We start from the raw sequence: 13,628 nt of genomic DNA on the forward strand, positions 1-13,628 counted from the left end.
AAATAGAGATAACTTCTCTTAGAAATATTTATTACTGGAAATGCTAACTTTTTAACCTTAAGAAACAGCAAATAATCCTTTATAAAGACTTTATAGTTTGAAGTTCTTTCTAATGAAAAGTCTCAGCTTTTAGCCTCTAAATATTTGAAATTTAATGCAATTCATGTCTGGCTACGCTTCTTCAGGTAAAGTGTGAAATTCAGTTGCCATGACAACAAGAAAATACTCTTCTATTGATAAAACCAATTTTTATTTTTCCAGTGCTAGGAAGTGAAGGCATGCATTTAGGAGCAGAATTCTAAACCTAGTGAGAACCATGGAAGAAAAGCCTTACAGAAGTAAAAGTCTATTAAATAGCATATTAAAAAATATTATTTATTAATTACATTGCAAAACCTTCATGTAGTTTTTCAACTGAAGTACACAGCATTTAAACACATAAGAAGTATTTTCTGTTACAGACAAGTCAATTATTCTGCCTTATATTTGCTTTATTAATTGATAATATAAACGTAGGGAGTAAATAACTTCAGCAGGCGAAAAAAAAAAAAGGAATGTTCTTAAAATCTACAAAGTTAGTATAAACAATTTAATATTTTTAAGGCATTTTGTAATAAAACAGACCACTCACACTTCCAATGCTATTTCACAGAGCATATTTTTAGAGCATATTTTTGTTGCTATTGCACAATAGTAGCAGTTACAAGTTCCACTTTTCTATACAGTGATACTCTGTTGCAAGAAACTTCCTTCATGGCAATGTCAACTCACTCAAATTATGTGTAGCATATACACTATAAAAAATCATCAAGTGAATATATTTGTCCCTATAATTATAACATCTTTGAGCTGAAAGAAGAAATGCACCAAAACCATGGCAAGTTCTCTTTCCCCACAGGCCATTTGAAGACCTATGATACCAACCCTGAATGAATCAGAATGCCCATACTTTCAGTCTAAAATTTTTTAAAAAAATACACAGTATGGAGTAAATGAGCATCAAGCTTATAAAGTACTCTACTGTGTTTTTAATATCTGTGCAAGGAAGATAAAGAGAAAGCTTCCTCACAGATTACTTGTGGAAAAGTATTTTATTTTACAAACTAGATACAGTTTTTCAGCTACACCTTTTGTTAGCAGCTCCCAACAAGCCTCTAAAATCTATTCTTCATCATGCAAATCATGCCATAGAAAAATAACAGAATAAAACTGCTGATATTTTTTAACATTTGATTTGTGCATGCACTGAATTAGTATTGTAAATTCATGAGATCAACAATTCTGTGGGCTGGTCTTCACGCTTAATTTCTCAAAACGTGGACACATATTATTATTGCAAAATTAAGCCTCTTGAAGTAATTCTGGTCTCCAACAAATGTTTATTGTTATCTTGGTGATGATGATGATGATAGCATTTCAGGACTTTTGGGAACTTTCTAATCAGAAGAAATCCACTGTCCATCAACATGGAAGTGTCCTCTTGACCTCAGAGACAGGGTTTTTTATAGTGACTGTTAGATCAATGAGGTCATTTACATCTGTTATAGAAAAAAATAAAACAATTGCAAATTATAAAATTAAAGAAAGATTCATTTAATACTAAGGAAAAAAAATCTTTTCTTGGATGAGCTTAAAACCAACTTCAAGTGCACGTCTAGCTCTGCCTCTTCTTTGAAGAACGGCATCCATAGAGTGCTGGGAAGAACTGGGATCCTGTGAGTGCTGGGAGGAACTACATCCCTAGAATGCTGTACAAACTAGTACAGTTGGCAGCCATCCTTCTAAGAATGAGAATAAAGTGGCATTTAGCTATTGAATGAAATATAATTAGATTTTTTTATATATATAGATACACTTCTAATTGAAGCAATTCAGCTTATTTGAGCAAAATAGTTACCATCTTGGACATAGCTGACACCCAATCTTGCTGAAGTATTTAACTACATACCTTTATACTAAATACCAGCAAGAAGCAGCCTAGAGTTCTGAGGATAGGTACACCCAGATACAAAGGGTGATTGTTCTACTCCAAAACTACTTTCTTAAAAAAAAGAATGATCATTTTCGGTCTTCATCTGATACTTTTGAAATACATTTGTCTAAGTCTTGTCTTCACCATTATGATGTCTAAATGACTTTGTTGCCTACGAACTTTCAATTAATTATTTTCCCAGAAGGGGTAATACAAACTCTATTTTATAGACAGTTTTCAAATATCACCATCACAAAAAATACTCAAAAACAGACAACACATCCTACTAATTATTATTTCTGTTACTGTGAAATCTGAAAGAATGAAAATCCATTGGTCTTGATGCAATACACAACAGTTTATATCCTGAATGAAAAGTGAGATATATTGACCTTTTAGAGATGTGGATCAGTGATAGAGATTCTCCGACTGTAGTCTCAGGAGACTGTTTTTTGAAAAACAGTGCTGTCATTCACTTTGTCTCCCTACCATTCCTCTCTTGAGCAGAAAAAATATTTTCATGTTTGTGCTGTTAACTACATTGGAAAAACTAGTCTGAGATAATCTGCAGAAACAAAACAGAACTAAATTTAAAAAAGAACAAATGTGGAAGGGCTAATAGAGAGATATCCAGTCAATTTTTGAAAGTCATCAAGGAAAACTGTCACTAGGAATTAAGGAGTAGATTTCCATTGTTTCATGACAGTGTTTTCAACTCTAAATACAGTCTTCCTTTTAACAACTTCAATAATATAACAAGCACACTATTTCTGTGCAAAGTAGTTAGCTAAAATGAATTCCTCCTGATCTTTTATTCTCATTCAAAAGGTAGAGAACCCTAAGGTGGGGATCATAAAAAACAAACAAACTAAACAATTGTTTTCTGTTTCAGGATGGGAAAAGGTACTCTGTAATCTTAGAAAAGTGTTAGCAGTGTAGTATCAATTCTCAGTAGTTTATAGATTTCAGTGAGTTCTGATATCATAAACTGATTCAGAAACTCTTTAATTTTACTTTCCAAGGCTTGCATTCTACATTGACAAATATCAAAGCAAACATTCTTCTTACATATATAAGACACAGGTACTGAGGAATAATCTGGCGATACCTTTGTAATTCTAGATTCTGGAACACATCAGTATGTTTTGGGTTTTTCCTTTTGTGTTTCTTTCAAGGTGGAAAAGTATTACAGTAGTGCCTAAAATCAAGAATTATCATTCATAAAATGAATAAATAAAACTAAGATACTTCAGTTAAACATGAAAGCAGTGCGAAATAAGGGGCCAGAATGCTGTTCTTTATATTCAAATTCAATATGCTCTTAATAACAATTCTGTGTTCTGGATACTATACTTCAAGAAAAGTGAATTTGGCATGAGATCTGGAAAAAAATTGAGGTCTTATATGGAAGTATGTTGCACTTTTGGCCTAAAATATTACAGCCTTGACCACCGTAGGCCAAACTGTAGTTGAGAAATAAGAATTCTATCTATTGGAGAAAATGCATTGTTTCACTGAGCTTAATCTAAAATAAATCCTTATACTATTTGTTGATGTTTTGCATGGAGACCACACTTTAAAGGAAGCTAATAGGCAAAGAAGACCAGTTTAACCACATTAGAGTGAAAGGCTTTTTTTTCAGTTGTATTTTATTATTTTTCCATAGGGGACCACAACAGAAAACATGAACGGGAAGAACCACAAAATTGAAGAAAGACACAGCTGCTATTCTCACAGTTTTGGTTCTGCAGCTAGTGCAAAAGAAGGGAGACAGGATGCTCTGCTTCCCTGTAATACACATTTCCTTTTCTTGTAAATGCAAACAAGAATTAAGTTGCAAATGAAAGCTGCTAAGGCATTCTCCCAACAAAGCTTTTTTATAATTTCAAAATGTATTTGGCAAAACAAATTCCCCATCGTCTCTGGAAAATACCAGCATTTCTCTTGACAAATGTTTTTTAGAGCCAAGATTAGGTTTCACGTTTAAAAATTAGGGAGATGGGCAGAAGGCGCAGAAAATGCTAGGGAGAACAAGCGCATGATAAAGAGCCTAAGGATCTCACATACTCATGTAGGATAGTAAAGCAACCAGACTTGAACCCAGCAGTCTCACGTCCCCAATATTTAGCTTGCCCACTGTCCTCAGGCGGACAGTGTCTCTTGCATGCTGAATATACAGCTATCAAAACTAAAACAACTAAAAATCAATGGTAAATGTTTATCCAAATGCAAGAAATAGCCTAGACTTGTGCTGAATATGAAAGAAAAGATGTTTCAGGTCTCTGCTCCCAGTCAGAGTGTTTGCCACTTTCTTCTTTGTAACTTCAAGTGCAAATTTTATAGACTAGACAGGTCTTTATCAGGAAAGGACCCAAAAATGATGAAAAAGAGAATGGAGGATCCTTAAAGGTTATAATAAAATATACACATTATAGCCATGAAGAGTTATAATAAAATAACTTTTTACAGTTCAAGGTTTTTAAGTCTGATTACTTCAAAGGCATCTTTTCTATACCTTCCTAGAAATCTCCCATCTGAAACATAATATCTTTAAGTAAACACTTGAGGCTGTCTTTACCATGCTGATACCTATCAAGATGTAAGCTTTCACAGAAAAACAACAGAAAACTTTGCTTAAATAAAATCACACTCAGACTGATAACTTAGAATTATAAAAGAAAAAGTTCTGAAAAAGAAGAGAAACAGAAATTGGCTTAATTATGATATCAAATCTTTAAAAAAATAATTGCAGGGTTGCTGATCTATTTATGGTTTCTTACCAGAGATGAACAGGGGGACTGGCAATCAAATTACAAACAAAAATATATAGAAATAAAATACATTGATTCCTCCCTATAAAAAGAATATTTCACTAATGAATGGTGAATTTTGTAAAAGAAATGTTTTGTTTTCAACAACTTTGTAACTTTGCAAGTTATACAATATACTTAGTGACTTAATTAAGCCTAAAGCACAAAGTCAGTTGTTGCTGTACGCTTCTGTGGGAGATCTTATCTTGGGCCGCATATCTCCAGGATACAGGGCTCTACCCACCCTGGGGACAGTGATGCACAGACATCAATATGATGGATACAAAATGTCTGTTTATTTAGCTGCGTCACACGCTTATATAGCTCTTGCGCTTCCTGTTCCTGCTACTCCTATGGGGAGGAGTCTATCTTTCCGTCACAACCCGTGATCTTCCGGTCGCCGATCCCTGTCTATTCCCCTACAGTCAGTCATTGATTTTAAGGGGTAAGTGGGGCTTTTCTCCTTATCATTATCAGCGAACGACTAAGCTGGCATTTTGTAAGTGCTGGTCATGATACTTTCCCAAAGTCTTTCATACTGCTGGCTCAACACCTGGAATGATTTTTCTGTGTGTTTCTCAATCTCAATATTAGCACTGTATCTTTTGCCTTCCACCAAACAAGAAACTAGAAATTTGTTTCTTTTACCATGTCCCATAATAGCTGCCTCTACTTTTGCCTCAAAGGAAGCACAGAATAAAGCAGAGGTAATGCAAGCATCTAACAAAAACCATCAAAACCATCTTCTGTAACAGAAAGCCATTGTAATCACTGAAAAATCAGGGGAAACATAAGTTAGAGAAACTTTACATAGAATAATAGGGAAAGAAACCAAATGAATATGACTTTCAAAAGCCCGCCACAGCCTGGCAGAGACTGTTCGGTATTGCAGTGGACACACCATGCAGCTAATAATCCTGGAATGGAGAGACCTCAAAGCTTCAACTGATATCTGAAGGAAGGCAGGACCACACACTACATAACTGTAGTTGCTGCTCCAGAATCACTTATATTAATTAAAAGCTTACTAATGTAATTGTCTTGTTACATCTTGTGGAAACAAATTCCATACTACAATTATCTTAAAATAACACCAAAGCCCCAGATTCATGCAGTTAAATGGTTTTAAATACTGGTTTTCTCACTGTCCAGGAAGTTAGGTATATCAAAACGATCTATTGAGTTCATTGGTGTCATCTTCTTTTGCTTCTGGTATAGCAAGCTACAGAATTATATCCTCTGATGTCATATGTAGGACTGGATATTTTCTACAAGATGACCTTCAACTGCTTCTTACAAAATTTTTTTCTGCTTGTCATTAAGAAAAATGCCACCATTGTAACTAGAAGTTGGTGGTCCCACACTGTTAGAAGAGGATCCCAAGAGCACATGCATAGGATGATAACTGAGACAACAATAACACAAGCAACCACTGATATAAGTATATCACACTGGCAGTATAAGTACAAATCATAAATGGCCAATTACAGAGCACTAAAGGGACGAAACTTTAAGAGCTGACTATAGGTGGTTATCAAGGGAACAAAGAATGTGTATCCAATGTATGCAAAACATTCTATATATAGAAAAGATACAGAGGAAATTACAAGACAGTTTCACTCTCTACAAGAACAAGAGGAAAGAACAGAGAGAGAGAGCTGCTTCAGTATCTTCTTCCCAGCTACATATTCTACTACAAACCTGGTATAACTTAATCAGAACTAAATCAGAAGAGCAGTGTGTGAGCATGTCCTGTGTATAGGTGAGCACTGATACTGCAGGACAGAGCTAGAGCAAACATAGATGAAACAGGAAGAATTGTAAGGGGAAATGTGTGACTGAGATCACTTAGAGCACTATACGATTCGAGTTGAACTTTTTTTTCATATCTGCTTGGTTCCCTGCTTCTCAAACTCTTCCACCAAAGCCTATTGTTTCCTAAGAATCCTGTAAACACACGCTTTATTGTAAACAGACACTTCTGCCCAGTCACAGACATTGCGACACCCCAAAAATGTGCAGGATGTTCCTATCCTAAGTTTCACAAGCAAAATGCCTATTCTTAGGAGGAAGTAAAAATATCTTTGCTGATGCAAACTGCCTGTTTGCTTAAGTTCAAATGCTGACTATACCAGTTTATACCAGAAGGGTATCTGTTGTTATATTTTAACATGTTGTTATATTTTAATCTTCTTCTAAATCAAGGAAATAATTTTACTACTACATCACTAGCTACCTTGTTGGTAGCTTAGGTCAAAGGACAGTAAGGACATTTTATCACATCCACAACTGTTGGAAATACATTAGGTACCTCCAATAGCAGAAATGAGAAGAGGTCAATTCCTTAACTGTTCAAGCACTTACGTGATCTAAAATAAACAGATTACAGCTGACCCTTACTTTTAAACTCAAAGTGAATTATTCCTTACTTTTGCACTGAAAATATACCTCTTTGCAAACTATTTACATCTTTTATTCTGGTGGGACTGATGGATTTTTCTAGTAGAAGGATTCTAGTGCCATCATTCATCATTGAGTGCTGTAAGGAGCTAGTTTTAGCTTTCCTAGATTAGACCTCTTTCTTTTTTTTTTTAACCTGCTGTTCTCCACCCTCTGTCCAGGAGCTAAAGTGATATTTGCTTGCTATTTGTTTAAAGTACAAATAGTAAGTCCTATATCGCTTTCAGGACTAAGGTAATCTCAAAGGAGAATGACGTCAAAGGAAGTCAACTGCCTAAGTATTTTAAAAACCTTGGTCTAAGTCTCTATAGGGACCAAATACATTTCTCCCTCCCATCTGTACGTGAAGTGTCATCATCGTGCTGGTAAAGGGGAACAGAACACAGATTCTGGTTTTCTGCATTCCATAATGTCAAGCAGAGTCTTTTGTCACTGGTCACATATCTTAGCTAAAGGAACCTTTCTGCACACACTGCAGGAGGGGGAGAGCCAAGATAATTGGTAGCCACAGCTGCAAGTGTTAGTGAAAAAGCTTTTCTTAGAACCATAATTAATAGAGTTGTTCTGCCTTTTATTCATTTAGTGAAGCACTAGATGTTGAAGCTTGCACTATACACAAAGTTGACTAATGTCAGTGGACACAAATGTGTTCATTAACTATGCTAAACTTACTCTTGGTATTGTCATTTTTTTCTTTGCAAAATTTAAATTCAAAATAATAAGCAAGAGAGACAAAAATTACAGCTTCTGACATACAGTGAGGTTTTCTTTACTCTAATAATGAATATGGCAATTAATGATCTGCATATAGACACAAACATATATACACACAATCTGACAATTCCTTAGTCTAGCAAAGATTAACAGTAAAACATCAACAAAAGATATTTTGGGTCACTATACCTACAGCTGTCCAACATTATAGAGAAGTACTAGCTGAGTGCTACATGGAAAAGGACTTTCTATGCCCTTTGTCCTATCCTTGAGGCAGACTGTTCAGCCTGGCCTCGATGTCTTTTCTGGATTCAGATCAAAATTCAGAAATTGAAAAAAAATATCTCTTCTTCTTATGCCCATTCAGGACACACAAAAAAAAAATCAGTAGGAGACTACTACTAGCTTCATTTTCAATGCTCACTAAACTACAATAATGCGGGACTACAGAAATCTTCCATGTGCAAAAATATTTCTGAAAGCTCCTCTTCAGTGTCCCAGCTTTATTTTTCTAATCTGTTTTTAACTTTAAAATTCAGAGACCTGAATGCTGATTTAGGTCATGGTTTTCATTAAACAAATAAATATACACATTTAATAATACCCCTCCAAAAATAATTCTAACATTCAATAGAATAGGCATTTTGCACTCATTGATAAATGAGAATAGATAAATTGAGTCTAAGTATTTATAGGCACTTAATAAGAGACAAGAAACAAGTATATAACATGATAAAATGCATGTAATCACTATTTGTAAAAGTCAAAAGTGCCTTAGGCAGAGTTCTCAAACTCATAAATCTTCCTCAGAGGTTTGCCTGGGTCATTCTAAGACAAAAGATTTGTGGTGCCTGCAACCGCCGACATGATGTCACATTATTAGATGTGGTGTTTTAAAACATTTCTTTTTTGAGGTGCACAGACTATCATTTTAAAGAGAAGAGAAGCATAAAAGATCCTCAAAGTAGAGAAATTAATAATAGGAAATCACTGATTCTGAATGAAAAGTCTTAAAGTATGATCTGAAAAAAGAAGAGCAGTGAGCCTCCTGTCTGTCCCTTCTCTTTGTTAGCCATTTCCATCTTGAATTCCTTCCTGGTGTAGCAACAGCTTTTTGACTGCAGTATGCTGGGGTTGTATTTAAGGTATTATAAATACTGTGTATGCAACGTACAGCAGAAGAGATGTCCCTGACAACAGCTTCTGAATTAGACTGAATGGAAAAATACATTGTTCCATGAAAATTTAAAAAAAAAAAAAGAAAAAAAGCTTAATACTGAATCTTACAAAACCAGGAAGAAACACAGATGATTACTAGTTTTTAAGAGGCAAACTCTACATTATGAGCACATCTGGCAAAAATCCTGAATGCCATTACTGAAGAATGCACACCTTGGTACTGAAACTGTCTTGAAGCTAATGAAGAAATATCAACATCTATTCTGTGCATGAAAATACGAGTCAACTTGCTGAGTTGGCTACCACGAAGTGAGCATGCCACAAAGAATATGTTCAAAGGGGAGATTATAGAATGAGAATGTGTAGGAGGTAGGAAAAGGAGAGAATGCCTGATGAAGGAAAGTTCAAAAATTCTGTGCAATCCTGTAGCGTAAGGCTGGCTGTTACCATTATTTTTAAATTAATAATTTTCCTGCTTTTTTATGTTCTCACTATCAAAAAAAGACCCCCTCAAACCATTAGACATTTCCTGGTATAATATTTATTAGTGCTAGTGTTATTACTTCTGCTGAACTTTCCATTGCTTGTTTTTAATCTTCCTGTTCTGTCACATGCCGATACATGCAAAGAATTCACATCATACCTCCCAACAACTTTACGCTGTGCTGCCTGGCAGGCTAACATACATTATGGTGTGACATCCAGAAGGAAAAGACAGGTTGTGACTCATGTCTCTTCCTCTCCTGCTGTTCTGTTTTTGCAAGTTGAATTTTCCTTCTGGACTGCATGAAAAAACTAAGCATCTGTATGAAGTTACGGTTGCTGAGCAAGAGACCTGTACAAAACACTACAAAACAGTGAAAAACAAAAGAGCAAAATTATGAGAAGATTGAGCATAGAAAAGAAATTGTTACTAGATGAAGACCAACACTGTTTTAAAAGCACTCTTTTCACTTGGGCTGTTCCACAACATCTCCAAAGATTGCTAGATGTCAGCAAAGAGAAACTGTTTGTAGTACAACTAAACTTTTCAACAACTTCCCAGAAAGACTAAAAAAGTTTCTTCCTTCCTTGCTTTCTCCTTTTATGTCCTTTGGTCTTTCTCTGTTAAACCTGTATTCATTGCCTAACAAACATAGGGCAATTCCATTTCTGGTATCTCTGAGCCCATAATTTCAGCTACAAGGCCTTACTCTTTCACCCTTTAAGGACTTTTTCAATGCTTCTACATTGTGACCAACGTCCTGGTCACCTATGGAAACAACTTATTATTTCCTTATTTCACAGGAAGAAATTGGCATAGCACAACTACAGAAAGAGAGATTGAAGAAATACTTGAAACAGCTATCAAAAGAAGAAGCAACTCCAAAGACCTACCAGTATCTTAGCGAAGATGCTACAATTAACCCAAATCACTCTCTCTTCTATAGGAGGAACTACTGTCCTGTCTAGGCAACAAAACTCTATCTGCCAGGCAACTGTTAAGCATTATAAAACTCACATGGGTCTGATTAAGGGTGTGGCTAGATGACTAGGACACAAAAAGAAAAAACAAAACAAACCAAAACTTCAAACCTACTCTGGGAAAACTGCCAGGAGAGAGAATTCATTCTATGGCATAGCTCCAAGAAAGAAGGCTGAAAAACCCTAATTCTAAAAGAGGATGGGGGCAGGGATGGAGGGAACTGATTAATATGAACAGTTTAGACTGCACAAGAAGGAAAGTATTGGATTTAACAATTTCTCAATGCTTAAAAAAAGAAGAAGAAATTAGATAGGTACCTTGTCTTTTAAAGCTGCATCAGTCAGTCATTATACCCCTTAAAAGTAAAAGCTGAAGCTCATGCTAGCTGAGAGCTAATGAATCAACAAACGTAAATTCAGGATACACCATGAGAAAGCTATTTTTGAAAAATCTAGGCTTATCCACACTATTTAATACATTGATTGTCTTGTATTAGTATGGCTATTGATTCAATTCTGTAGTGCCTCTTGGAAAAACAGAGTGAAAAAGCAATCTATGTTTATAAAGACAAACTTTTCTACAGCTGTACTGCAAGTTTTGCCTCAGTGTAGGCAATAATTTATTTTCTATTCTCTGTGCTTTAAGTAATTTATATTTTTGGTGGGTTTTTTAAATTTATTGGAGTGTTTTTTTCATTTTGTCCACAGTTGGTTATTTTACAGTTTTGCATTTGTTTTCTTTAAACTATTAGGCTCCAGAAGAAAAGTTTGAGCTGTTGTCAGTTGCCATTCTCTGTGCTATTCTAGTCATATTAGTGTCAATTCAGTTCAAATGTTAGGAGAGTTTTCTACCCAAAACAGCAACTTTCACACATATCTTAGGAAGACACTTAAATTTAATGGTTCATTTATTTCCTTTGCATTTCAAATTGCTAAGTTAACTTAATACATCTAGAACCTACTAAATTAATGAGTAATTATTTTGCTGAAAGAAGAAGAGCCAGGGCTTTAGAAAACATGGGTCCACCTTGTAAGCAAATGGGCCAAGCAATAATATTAATTTTCCAGAAACAGAAATATTTCTTTGATAGGCACTCAAGTAGGTGAAGCTGCAATCAAGTGTTCTTCATATTCTTGTAAGAGTCACTGCCACTTATGGTCACCACAACAAATGGTTGAAGTAGTATGACTGTAAGCATTTGATTTACAGGTTAAACAGAGAAATTTTGAAAATAAAACACATGGAGATGTTCGTAACTGCAGCCCTTCAACAGCAAGGGAACTCAGCTGTCAAGATCTGGTACATTAACATAAAGGCCTCTGGGCTGGACTGACATAAATTCAGATTATGGAACTAAATAAAGAGTACTTCATTCTTCAGAAATGTCAAAGCAGCACAGATATAAATCAATCAAACAAACAAAACCCCACTAGATACAATTGATTATATCGTCCCAAAACTTTTTACAGTCTACTTGATGAAAATATTTCCCTCTCATATAACTAGTAACAGGTATCCCCAGGCATAGGACGGTGTGAAATGATCAGTTCAAAGAGCAAAACTCTACGTATCCTAAGAAACTGTCAAATTCTCTATTTAAAATTAAATCTTATAAATGTGAGCTTTCATCAAATGATTATGAATTGCAAGAAATAATAATAGATGAAGGTGGATTAAAGTCAGACCAAGCATCCAAGCCCATAAAATTTTATAGCAGGAAGAGGATAAAAATTACTTTAATTTTAAAAGCAAGTGAAACAAATCACATACATCTTTATTCACTAACCAAGTTTTCCTCCAATGCTGGAATTTTCGAACTCTGAATTCTGGTCAGACCCAATTAGAGAACTCAGACTGCACTGAACAGTGTGCATCAAGGATCAAGAGCACAATAAGGAGGGGATAGAGTCTCATTTTCTATACAATAACTGGAATAATGTCCAGTATAACATCAGACAACTCTGAGGATGTGTATGAATGTGCATTTTTCTGCCACTCCCACTCCCTTTTTGTCATAAAAAATAGATCCTATTCAAGAATGGTGTCAGAAGGAAAGTATTCTTTTTTATACCTGGTTTAATTTTTTTCAGTGTTTTTTTCAGCTGTATTATTAGAACACTATCAAGAACGTTATCTATAATATTCTGCAAAATGTTCATCTTATTCTTCAATACTTTTTTAAAAGTTCTCTTTTTTTTAACTGTTTTATCAGAAAAATAGTATATCAACCTAATTATTTCATCTTGGTTATTCAGTTTGGGTAAAATTTAATTTCAACAATTCAGCAAATTCAAGACAAAAAAAATCTACTCAATTTTAATTGTATCAATATGTGGTTAATTTATTCAAGGTATTATGAAACTTCACTTGCTCATCAGTCATCCTTATTCAGTTAAGAGTCAGAATTCGCATATTTTTCACATATTAGACTTTCCCTGTTTCCTTTAGCATATAGGACACTTAAAGATTAAATACCAACTACAAAAGAAATACAAGCTACTAACTTTTAAAAAATACTACTGAATGCAGTTTATTAAAAACAAAGAAAAATATCAAGTGACATATTTTATTTTTTATGACTGGGGGAAGCGGGAAAGGAAGCTACTTGAAGTTTATTGCCCAGACCAAGAACCAGACTTGAGTGCTGCCAAGGTGAGCCTCCCAAGCCTTTATGCAATATATGGCGAAGAACAGAGTGTTCCTAGAATACGATTCATTAGAGCCAGCATACCAAGTACTCAATATAAAATGCGGAAGCACAATGTGGATCTTAAGTCCTAATGTTTTCTCTCAGATTCAAGTTAAAGACTCACTGTATCTCCTTGAGTCAGCTGCTTAAAACTATTAATATCTACATCAAACCTTATAAAGGAGTAGCAGAGGTATAATAACTGAGGATACCCAATTCACTCTACTCACTCACTAACTCATTCACTCTTAGTCGCTCTTTCTCTTCTCCAATTACCACAGAATATGAATAGCATAAACAACCTTAGAAACAGGGACCAGCGTCTATTTCCCAGTATAT

General features: G+C 34.9%; 1 long non-coding RNA gene across 1 annotated transcript in view; it reads right to left on the bottom strand.

Moving 5' to 3' along the window:
• Window positions 1–241: 241 nt before the first annotated feature.
• Window positions 242–13,628, bottom strand: part of LOC142052931 (uncharacterized) — a 29,745-nt gene continuing 16,358 nt past the window's right edge. The window contains exon 4 of the long non-coding RNA XR_012659035.1: window positions 242–1,538. This is a non-coding gene — a long non-coding RNA (uncharacterized LOC142052931). The remainder of the gene's footprint in view (window positions 1,539–13,628) is intronic.

The sequence above is a fragment of the Phalacrocorax aristotelis genome, chromosome 2, assembly GCF_949628215.1.
Source record: "Phalacrocorax aristotelis chromosome 2, bGulAri2.1, whole genome shotgun sequence".
Lineage (NCBI taxonomy): Eukaryota > Metazoa > Chordata > Aves > Suliformes > Phalacrocoracidae > Phalacrocorax > Phalacrocorax aristotelis.